Below are 12026 nucleotides of genomic sequence, written 5' to 3' on the forward strand. Positions count from 1 at the left end.
AATTATGCTAAGGTGCTGACCGCAATAAAGTGGTATGAATACCGAAAAGAAAATGCTATATGCACAAAACCAATGCGCTAAGTCATTCCTTCCATTTTTATCAACCACGTTATCGAAAGTAGCAATAGTTCATGGCGCTAATCGCCAATAGCAAAATGTTTGCCCTCCCTGAGAAAACACGCCTGTTCGGAGATCGTACTGGCACGCGCATTTAATATTTTAATGCCAGGGCTTACGCCAACAAGTCAGAAGCACACATGACACCTTTATTTTAGAGCAAGACCACAACACAGTCGAGATGGGGCGATTGGAAACAAATAGTAATATGTAGTACGGGCACACGTGCCTTCAGGTCACCAAGAAAACGAATCTCGACGTCAGTTTGACGAACGACACACTCCCATTTCGTTCTTCGGTTGTCCTTAGGAAACAAGAACGCTCACAACTTCGATCCCTTTGCCACGACAATTCGCCACGCAGCATCGCCCAACGATTCAGACTTGCAGCCATACAGATTGCAAATATCAAGTGCACAAAACACATCACATATTCACGCAGCAAGTTACGGAGTGCGGACGCAGAAAAAGACGGGCTTCTCATGTCGTCAACAAGCACACCAGCCCGCCGGGAAGACGTTCGTCTGGCTTGCCAATCTGTCTACCGAGCAACGAGATCAAGCTTGGCACGTCTGTGCAGTGAAAACACGCCGGTCAAAACGGAGTGATGTCAGAGGCTGAGGCAGACACAGTGATCAGGCCTGAAGTTATCTAAAGGGCATTAGACTGGATTCCAAGAGAAGCTAACCACGTGAGAGGGAGACAGAAAATTAGGGAGGATAGATGAGATTAAGAAGCAAGTTTACGCGTAAGACGCGGCCGCAGAAAGTACAGGACGGGGTTGATTGGAGGAACATGCAGCGCGTATTGTCAGGCTGCTACTGTTGCCGATGCTGCTGGTCGATTCCACGACCAGACCGAAAAACGTGCTAAACTTGATATCTCCTCGTTTGCTCGAATTTTTTTATATTTTGAGAGTTGAAAAGTTTATTTTAACCAGTTTGCGCAAGAAAATATAAGGATATAAAGTACCCACACTAGAGTTGTTAATGCTGCTCGTGTCAGTGTTGATTTTTGTGCCCTCCTTTTTTTATTTTTGCGTACTCGTTAAGAAATATACTAATATGCATTTCATTCGAAATGTCGTTTTTGAGGAGAACATTCAACCTCTCAGTAAATACCGCACTAATGTTATTTCGCACAATCAGAAAAAGGAAAACAGCCTTATTGTATTTTTTTGCCAAAACATATATCATATACATGAAAGTGAACACACTCTGAAAACGCAATGTTTGAAAATAAAGAAGTTTGTTCTCATCAAATTGAGCCAACATGTTTTTTTTTTCAGAATATAATAACGCAGTTTGCCGAGTACAGTTTAAAAAACATTGAGCGAAATTGAGAGTGTGTTTTTTATATAGGTTTTCATGTTTAGAGCGACAAAATTCACTCCTTTGAAAACTACTGGACAAATTAAAATGCAGAGAATAGTTACTCATTTAAGGTGCTATCAATGCTGGAAGGATGAACAAGCTATAACATTCACAGAAACAGAATCTGGCCCCCAAAAAAACGAGCGACTTTTATAAACATGGCGTTTTTCGATAATATTTAGAAATACCTAGGTTGCCAAGAGCTTGATAAAATTATATAAGCTATTTCTTCATTACTTCTAGCTGTGCTAAGCAAAAAGAATTTCTGATATATAGCTTTCGCCACTGTAAGCATGATCGCGAATTCCCGAAAACCCACTTTTCAAAAAATGGCCGTCGTGACCCAGCGATGCTTCTCAATTTTTCCTTGGTTCAAAAAAATGTTAGTTGAGAAAAAATTGTAATTTCAAGCTGTTAAATAACACGGGCATGATATAAAACGTACGAGGAAAATAGGAGATATCAAGTATACCACATATTTTTGATCTTCAGCGGAATCGGCCAGCTGGTGATGATGTTAATAATGCCTAGAGCTGAGACCATTAAAACTACGTACTGAAAGGGTTGAGCAGATAGTAAGGACATTGTGATTGTGATAGTAAGGACTTGAGAATACTATGAGTGATTGGATATGTATCTGAATGATGTGCTGTGGTGGATAAGTGGCTAAGGTACTCAGCTGCTATCCCGATGAAGGCGGTGGTCACATCCCAGTGGCGGTGGTCACATTTCGGGTGAGGTGAAATGGCTAGCGATGGGATTCTTAAACATTGTTCGATTTTCAATCAAAGCAAAAAAGCTACTAAATTTGTTTGCAACTTTTGTATTTGGTTCGCGGAAAACAGTTCTCGCTCAAAACTAACGCACAACGAGTTATTCAACGCGTTAAAAATGAGACGGCCGTTTCGATTGTAAAGTTTCTTTTATTTCTTAGATTATAACAACGGAAAGCAACCAGCGCTTGCTACTTATCGTTGCATTCGTCTAACGAAACGAACGACTTAGCAAATAAAAGATTGCTCAGCGCGTTTTGCTTGCCGTTGCTTCCATCTACCGAAACAAAAAAATTATCCTACTCAAAACGAAGTCCAACGCCGTAGTAACTGAGAGAAAGCGACTTAAAAAATAAACTGATTTCCCACAGAAACGGCGAATCGCAGACAGATAAGCCACACGTGCTGTGCAGCCCTGTGCTGGAAGAAGGCGACTATTATGGTGATTGCCTCTTCCATGAACTCTTGTACACTGACGCCATTTGCACGGCTACGTTGGCGATTGATTTAAGCATGTTCAAGTAGTCCCTCTTGCGCACGGTTCCCAACCCTTCGGAACACATTTCGATGTCTTGCGTCATGTATCTGGACAGGAAAAGCTGGGCAACCGCCTTCTCTAGCATCCTGGCAAAGTCGACTAGCCTGGAGTCATTGTCCAGCTTGGTACTGCGTAGCATCCCTTTCGTCCAGCTGAACATGGCGGCCATCGAGTTCATGGACATCTCCAGACTAGTCATGTAGCAGCGGAAGTGCTTCGTAATGGTGCGTTCGGTGACGTTTGCAAACATGGTTGGATCGTGGGGGAAGAGGCCGCTGATCAACAGGTCGAACAAGCTGAAACCCTGAGCCAGAAACCAGGACCGGATTTTGCCGTAGTACGTCTTGCAGACCAACACGAAGCCGTGTTCCGTGTGTAATGGCCTGGGTAGCAGGATAAGTTGTTGGTAAGTCCTATAGAAAACTTAAGATATTCACACTTCACAAATTATTGCATACACGTCTGCGTGAAGCAACAGGAGTTGATGAAGCCCTCGTTTTTTTTTTACCAGACACCACCCAATGAGACTAACAGACAATGAAGCATTAACGTAAAGAAATTGAAGTGGATGAACGGACAAGTTGCTGACGGTAGGAACCAAACCTAGAACCTTCGGATAACGTCTCTGTTATTCTACGAATTCAGCTAAAGCGTCGGGCGTGTTCCTGTCCTGCCACCCACCTTTCAAAAATATGCGATCTCGAGTATCAGGCCCGCACAGTTCTTTGAAGAGAGCAAGCTTGTGCCACTTGTATGCAACAAAATCCCAGCACCAGATGACCAACAGTGGACAAGAGGTAGCATCTCGTTGGCCAGGTTGCGCTACAAAACGTGTGATCGATGTAAAAACATCAATGCCGTTTACTTGACTACCCTGCCAGCACGCACTATAGCGAAGCGATTAATGAGCTAGTGCTGAAAAAATTCGGCAGATCCCACGTGCCTGAGAATCGACGTTATGGGAAGCATGCAAAGAGAAGGTGACCGTGTTGCAATTTTTTATTGAGCAACACGTCACGAAATGTCGTTAAATATATGTACATATGTTTCACGCACAAACATATGCTGAAGAGTTGCAGATGTTTATATAATCAATTGTTTGCACTTGCGCAACGATGTTATATGTAACGTGCGTATTAGCAATACCAGAAACTGGTATGAAGCGCTGATGCTCGCGAGAATGCAGGCCCTGAATATTGCTACATAAAGAAGCTTCAGGGCATGGCAACTAATCACGATTGGCATCAACCCGACGCGACGGCTGTATCAAAAGAGTACATATGTAATGTTTATAAAGTAGGCACCACTGCAACTACTATGGACGTTTCACGAAGATAAGTATCTATTTGAAAAGTAGTTCCGAGATCTGGCGTAGCTGCGTGCTAAAATGCTCAATGCCACGCAGAATGCTTAGGTTCGATTCCAGCTGGGACACTGACAATTATTCTATGCATTCGTCAGGTCGACGCTACTGATGTCGGGTATTAACGCTCGTGCGTCGAAATTTCCCACGTGGGTTGTCGTCGTTCCTGGGTGGATACTAAGTGTCAATCACCTGTGGCACATACCCACATACCAGCGGCACATACCCGGCCATAAGTATGTGCCACGGTCAGGTGGTATGTGTTGACGACGTACGCACGTGATGGGATTGTGACCAGTGCGTCATATTCGCCAAACCACCTTAACCTCCCAAACCCATTTTGGTTCACGCCAAGTTGACGGGGTGACCACGAGAGCACCCAAACGTAAGTGGCTGGATAGATAGATAGATAGATAGATAGATAGATAGATAGATAGATAGATAGATAGATAGATAGATAGATAGACAGACAGATAGATAGATAGACAGACAGACAGACAGACAGATAGATAGATAGATAGATAGATAGATAGATAGATAGATAGATAGATAGATAGATAGATAGATCGGCGCGGGTACTGCGCACATCTCCAAGCCTGCAGAGATAAAACAGGGGCTTAGGCGGGGGTGTCCCCTGTAACCCTTATTATTCATGATGTACCTACAAGGATTACAGGCCAAATTAGAGGAAAGTGGACTGCGCTTCAACCTGTCTTTCGTCAAACAAGGAAAACTCATTGAACAGGCACTACCAGCATTGATGTACGCAGATGATATAGCGCTAATGGCCGGCACAAGGAAGATTCGTAGAGATTGGTGGACATCTGCGGTAATGAGGGACATAGGTTAGAATTCAGGTTCAGTAAGGAAAAATGAGCAGTCATGATTTTTAATTACAATATATGTAGTGAGCTTAGTATTGCGAACCAAGACATATCGGGCAAAATACGAAGGGGTAGACACGGTATGCAGTGCGTGTGGAGAGAAAAAAGAAACTGCCGAACACTTGATATTGTTCTGTAAAGGGTTCACCCAATAGTTCAGGATGATGGCGCAGAGTTTTTCAAAGCACTGGGGTTTAGGGACAGTGAGGGCAAAATAGACTTTAAGGGGGTAAAATTAACTATAAGAAGATTATCCGATTGGTTGCTAAAGTCAAGGCACGGCTGAAAATTAAACCCTTCACTGCAAAGTACGAATACTCAACCTCAATATTTATTAAAACAATAAATCTAGTTTTTGGTTCAATAAATATTACGGCTTGGTGGCGCTAGCCACCGTCCATCCATCAATCCATTCGGTTAACTTTGGGAGGAGACAAACGAGACGGCACGCGCCGCTCTCCACAAAATTGCTCCCACGCTAAATGGTGGTGACCCGTGTTCGGTAATATCATTTTGATCGAGCAAGCAAGTGTAGGGTAGTACATGGCACCTAAGCTCTTTGAAGTCTCACCTCTGAAAACCATTTTTGAAAAGACCTACGAGCAAGACTCCACGCCAACTTTCATGGACCTAAAGGCCAACTCCGGCGATTTTTTGACCACGTCAAGACAATGGTGTTTATATGTTCCTGAGACACTCTTTTCACGAGACCAATAGCTGAAATGCTCAGGGAATTCGGAAATGATCTTAATAAGCAAAAAGGTGCGAAACTGAAACCTGACCGGGTGCCCTTTCTGCATATTGTCACAATGCAGAAACAGCAGCAGTCGAATCCAGGGAACTCACTTTAATTGTATTAGAATACTGGCAAACTGATCGGAAGAGAACCTCGTCTTCTTCACTCACTGCGCGTGTTCTTCGTTGTTCTCTTCGTGCTGCATATTCAATGTGGCATTTGCCCCCCCTCCAGTGAGCAGCGTCCCGATGCTCTTCAACAAAAGATGGTGTAGTAGATTTATGGTGTAAAGCAGCCCGAAAAGTAGGGCTTCATTCGCACAACGTGCACGATTTCTGGTTTTTGCTGGCGAGTTGTCGAGGGGTTGTCAGGAGCGACCACGTAATTAACGTCGCTCAGGCGTTGTAAAACTGTGTAGGGGCCAAAATACTTCTTCAGCAGTTTTCAGACCGTCCCCGGCGGCGGATAGGACTCCATACCCAGACTTTGTCGCCGGCCCGATAGACGACATGTCGGTGTCGCAGATTATAACGTTGGGCGTCATAATTTTGCTGCTGGGTGATTCGGACGCGCGCAAGCTGCCTCGCTTCTTCTGCTCGTTGGATAAAAGATGCAGCGTCCAAATCGATGTCATTGCAGTCGTGCAGCAACATGGCATCAAGCATCGTCGTCACTTCACGGCCATGGAGGAGACTGAACGGCGTTCTTCGTGTAGTTTCTTGCTGCGCTGTATTATAGGCGAACGTGACGTACGGTAGAATGTCGTCCCAGTTCTTGTGATCCACGTCAACGTACATACTCAACATGTCGGCAATAGTCTTGTTGAGGCGTTCTGTTAAGCCGCTGATTTGTGGATGATAGGAAGTGGTTTTCCGATGGGCGGTTCCACTGAGCTCAAGCACTGTCTTCAGGAGCGCGGCCGTGAAAGCGGCACCTCGATCCGTTATTATGATTGTTGAAGCACCGTGCCTCAGGACGATATTTTCTACGAAGAATCGTGCGGATTCAACGGCTGTGGCATTTGACAAAGCCTTTGTTTCGGCATAGCGCGTAAGATAATCAGTGGCGACTATTACCCACTTGTTGCCAGCATGGGAAGTCGGATATAGTCCAAGAAGATCCATTCCAATTTGGGCAAAAGGTACCGTGGGTACTTGACTTTGTTGAAATAGCCCAGCTGGTTTTAACGGTGGCGATTTTCGTCGTTGGCAATTGAGGCGCGTGCGCACGCAATGCTTCACAATAGCTGGAAGTCTTGGCCAGTAGTATTTTTGTTGGATTCTGGCCATTGTGCGTGTGTATCCGAGATGACCAGACGTTGGCTCATCGTGGCAAGCACAAAGTATCTCCTCACGAAGTGACGTCCGAACGACAAGTAGGTGGGTGCTTCCTCTGGGAGAAAAGTTCTTCTTATAGAGAACCCCACTACGTAAGCAGAATGACGGCAGGCTCCTTGCAAATCTTCTAGGGATGGTTGTTGTCCGGCCATTCAAAAATTCAATAAGAGGAAGCAACTCACTGTCTTCTTTCTGTTTGCACGAAATCGTAGTGGGGTCAACGACTTCTACAAACGCCATGCTGTCATCTACTGTGTCATCTTCGCGCTTTATCGGTGACCTTGATAAGCAATCGGCGTCGGCGTGCTGCCGTCCGGACTTATACACGACCGTCATATCAAACTCTTGGAGGCGTAAGCTCCACCGTGCGAGTCGACCAGACGGGTCTCTCAAGTTGGTCAGCGAGCAGAGGGAATGATGGTCGCTGACTACGTGGAAGTAACGACCATAGAGGTACGGACGAAACTTCATAACCGCCCATACGACAGCAAGGCACTCTTTTTCCGTTGTGGAGTAGTTGGACTCGGCGCGGGAAAGCGTCCTACTAGCATATGCGATCACACGCTCGGCTGAGTCTTGCCACTGGACGAGTACAGCGCCTAAACCCATGTTGCTGGCATCTGTATGGACCATGGTAGGAGCATCCTCATCAAAGAGAGCAAGCACAGGCGGAGTCTGCAGGCGTTGTCGGAGATCGTCAAATGCCACCTGTTGATCGTCGCCCCATGTGAACGAAACGTCTTCTCTTGTGAGTCGTGTTAACGGCGAGGCTATGTGGGAGAAATTGGCAATAAACCTTCGGTAGTATGCGCATAGGCCAAGGAAACGCCTGACTGCTTTCTTGTCTTTTGGTACCGAAAATTTTCTGACGGCCGCAATCTTATCGGGATCAGGTCGAACACCTTCATGGCTCACCACATGGCCTAAAAATTGAAGCTCCTTGAAACCGAAATGACACTTCTCCGGTTTCAGTGTCAGGCCGGCAGACCTTATTGCCCTGAATACCGATAGCAGCCTGCTCAGGTGTTCCTCAAATGTTTCTGAAAAAACAATGACGTCGTCCAGATAGACCAGACATGTCTGCCACTTAAGGCCTGACAGAACGGTATCCATCAGTCTCTGAAATGTTGCGGGGGCTGAGCACAATCCGAATGGCAAGACTTTAAATTCATAAAGCCCATCAGGCATTACAAAAGCCTTTTTCTCTATCTCGCTCGTCGACCTCAATTTGCCAATACCCACTTTTGAGGTCCATTGACGAAAAGTAGCGTGCATACCTCAGCCTGTTGAGTGAATCATCGATGCGCGGTAATGGGTACACGTCTTTCTTTGTCACACGGTTCAGCTTGCGGTAGTCGACACAAAATCGCAAGCTTCCGTCTTTCTTTTTAACCAGCACTACCGTCGATGCCCAAGGACTTCTTGACGACTGGATGACGTCATCATCGAGCATTTTCTTCACTTGTTCCTGGATTGCTTCACGCTCTTTCGGTGCTACGCGGTATGGGTTCTGGCGTATTGGCCTTGCCGTCTCCTCCGTTATTATCCGATGCTTCGTCAGTGGCGTTTGACCGACCCTCGATGGCGATGAAAAACAGTCTTTGAACTGGTGAAGAAGATCTACTAGACGCTGTCTCTGCGCTGGTGACAAATCCGAGCTTACGTCAATAGGTGGTGGGGCTGACGTGGCTTGCGGCTCGTCCTGTTGTACTACAGAGCACTCGCGGATTTCGGTGATCTCGTCGAAGTAGGCAACTGTAGTGCCTTGTGTAATGTGTCGTCGCTCGTTGGTTAAATTCGTCAACAGAACCTCTGCTTCACCACACACAACGTTGACGATACTTCTGGCAATTGCAACACCGCGAGAGAGTAGGAGCGCCAATGCTTGTTCAGCGATTCCTTCTCCAGTATTCTGCTCGCTGCACGTGACTGAAACAAGGCGGCACGATAATGGAGGAACGGTCACATCGTCAATGACTCGTAGGGATTTTCGGTGTAGCGCTGCACTTTGATCCGCTGAAAAGGTCAGTACACCGTCCGGAACATTGATGATGGCACCATATTCACGCAAGAAATCCATCCCCAAGATTGCCTGTTTGCAACACTCAGAAAGGATAATAAAAGTTGCGACGAAGAATGCATCCCCTATCTTCATTCTTGCGGTGCACTTTCCGGTAGGTGTGAGTAGCTGCCCTCCAGCTCCTCTAATCTGTGGTCCTGTCCATTCCATTCTAACCTTCCTGAGCGTGTCTGCCAGACTCTCACTCATTATTGAGAAGTCCGCGCCAGTGTCGACCAATGCCATGACGTCATGTCCGTCAATCTAATTGCAACTTCGGCAGTAACAACCCCATCTTTCGTCGATTCATTGAAAATGTGTCTCTTTTCGCTCGGCAGTAATGGGGGATTTTCAGCACTTCGACGATTCGCAACCTTCCCCCTGAGGTCGCTGCTTTTAGTTTCCCCGGCGTGGACTAGGAGATCTCCCTCTTGGCATGTCAGTGGTGCTCCGTCTAGAGGATGGAGAATAACGCCCAGGAGAGAATGAGCGTGACCGAAACCCAGAAGGAACATCCCGCGGGGTCAGGACACTCGTGTCGACGTCAGATGTTCCGTTGAAATGGCGCCGAGGAACCGTAGAAGGAAACCCTTGGTACCCTGCGGCGCGATACGGGCAATACCGAACGATGTGGCCTGCTTCCCCACAGTGAAAGCACAGGGGCCTATGATCAGGGGTACGCCAGATGTCACTTTTGCGAAGTGGTGGCTGCCTCGGCATCGAAGTTTCTCTGTAGTACCAAGGCGCTGTCGGCGGATGTTGCTGGTGGTACTGATGTGGTGTCGGCACGTTCGCTGGCTGTCGGCGGACTACGTCTGCATAGCTTGCCCTGGGAGTGCTCGTGTTCGGCTCAGGAAGCGAGAGCGCTTGCCTGATCTCCTGGCGTACAACTTCCGTTACTGAGGCGATCGCGCAGTCATTTGGTTTGGCGACAAGTTTCTTGACCTCTTCTTGTACGATTTCTCGTATTAGTTGGCGCAAAGAACCTTCGTCGGGTGTTGTTGCTGTGGTAGGGGACGCCACGCTGATCGGTGCACTGTGGGTTGGGCGGTCATACTGGCGATAACGTAGATGCAGTGCGCGTTCGATAGATGTCGCCTCCTTGGAGAATTCATCCACACTTGTAGGCGGGTTTCGTACGAGACCAGCGAACAGCTGCTCCTTAACGCCCCGCATGAGGTGGCTAACCTTTTTGGCTTCGGGCATATTAGGATCTGCTCGACGAAATAGCCGCGCCATGTCCTCAACAAACATCGTAACGAATTCATTTGGTTTCTGAATCCGTGACTCGAGAAGACGCTGCGCGATTTCTCGTATTTGAGTGCTCGCGAACGTGTCGAGAAACTTCTGCCGGAACTCGTCCCAAAACGACCACACGCGATTCGTGAACCACGTTCGGGCTCCGTCTTGAAGCGGAAAATAAACGTAGCCCAATTTCTGTGTGGCGTTCCAACCGTTAACATTCGCTGTGTGCTCAAATTCCTCGAGCCAGTCATGTGCATCCTCATATGCGTTTCCGTGGAAGTCAACCGGAAGTCGAGGGTTCAAAACAGTCACCTGTGTCGTGCTTGGGCTGGACATGTTGGGGCCAGTGCTTCCAGGCGCCGTCATGCTTTCTGGCATAGTCACGCTTTCCAGCAATGGACCAAACTCCGGGCTGAGGCCTAATAGGCGCTGGCTGCTGCGGTGAACGGGGGTGTCGATGCGCGGAAGTCTTTCTTGACCAGATGCAGGGCTGTTGTCAGGCGTCCCGAACATGTACCCAGCGCCTCCACCAGTGTCGCAATGCAGAAACAGCTGCAGTTGAATCCAGGGAACTCCCTTTAATTGTATTAGAATACTGGAAAACTGATCGGAAGAGAACCTTGTCTTCTTCACGCGCTGCGCGTGTTCTTCGTTGTTCTCTTCGTGCTGCATATTCAATGTGGCAATATGACGTACTATTTGCTAAGAACCGGAGGTCTTATACAGGTCCCGCTGGCACGCAGTACGAAAACTGTGAAAGCCAGATGAGTTAACCCTTTCGGCCCTGGCGGTGTCAATTGACACCACCGCACACATTTTCCCCTAGTATCTCGGAAACGTAACCAATACTGCTCATTCTTGGGGGCATAGTTCTTCAATGATCCCCACTACAATTGACACCAATATTGCGGCAGGTTTGTGGGGGTAGCAGCCACAAAGAAGAAGAAGCGTGACCGAGGTCTTCCGTGAAGCCGAGGCGCGTAAGTTGAGGCGGGTAAGCGCCATTTTCGGGACGACGTACCGAAAGTGTTTCAGTGAGTATTAGGCTGAAAAGTAAGACGTTGGTTTTCATTTTGTGTGCACCATTGATTGGCAGAAAAAAATAAGTCACTTTTTACAATTTCCGATCACAGAGCCCTAATTATCTAATTTGATGACACGGTAATTAATCCGAAAATACTTGTACCAGTGGCTCAATTTTTTGTTTGTGGTCTTCTGAGGTCCTAACTACTAGAAAAACGCGCACAAAAAGTGTATATGACCAAAATAAAAAATCCAGGGCTGAAAGGGTTAAGCACCGGCCAAACACCACTAAGGAAGGAAGAAAGCTTTCCTCTGCAATAACCGTCCCAAACACCACCGCCATCGCCTTGTGGCCAGCACAATAAACGCGGTAGCGGCCAAAGTAGCGTTGGCATCAGCTGCGTCACTTCCGTTAACATGCCAAACATGACGTCACCCAGACAGTGTTGCCCATAATTCTGGGAAGTGAAGTGAGTTATGCGAGGAAACAATTGAAATTCATTTGCAAACAATCAGCGCATTTCTCAAGCCTCTAAATTGGTGTAAATAACGGAAACGTGGAAAAACGTACTCAGCGAA

This window comes from Rhipicephalus microplus, chromosome 6 (assembly GCF_043290135.1).
Source record: "Rhipicephalus microplus isolate Deutch F79 chromosome 6, USDA_Rmic, whole genome shotgun sequence".
Lineage (NCBI taxonomy): Eukaryota > Metazoa > Arthropoda > Arachnida > Ixodida > Ixodidae > Rhipicephalus > Rhipicephalus microplus.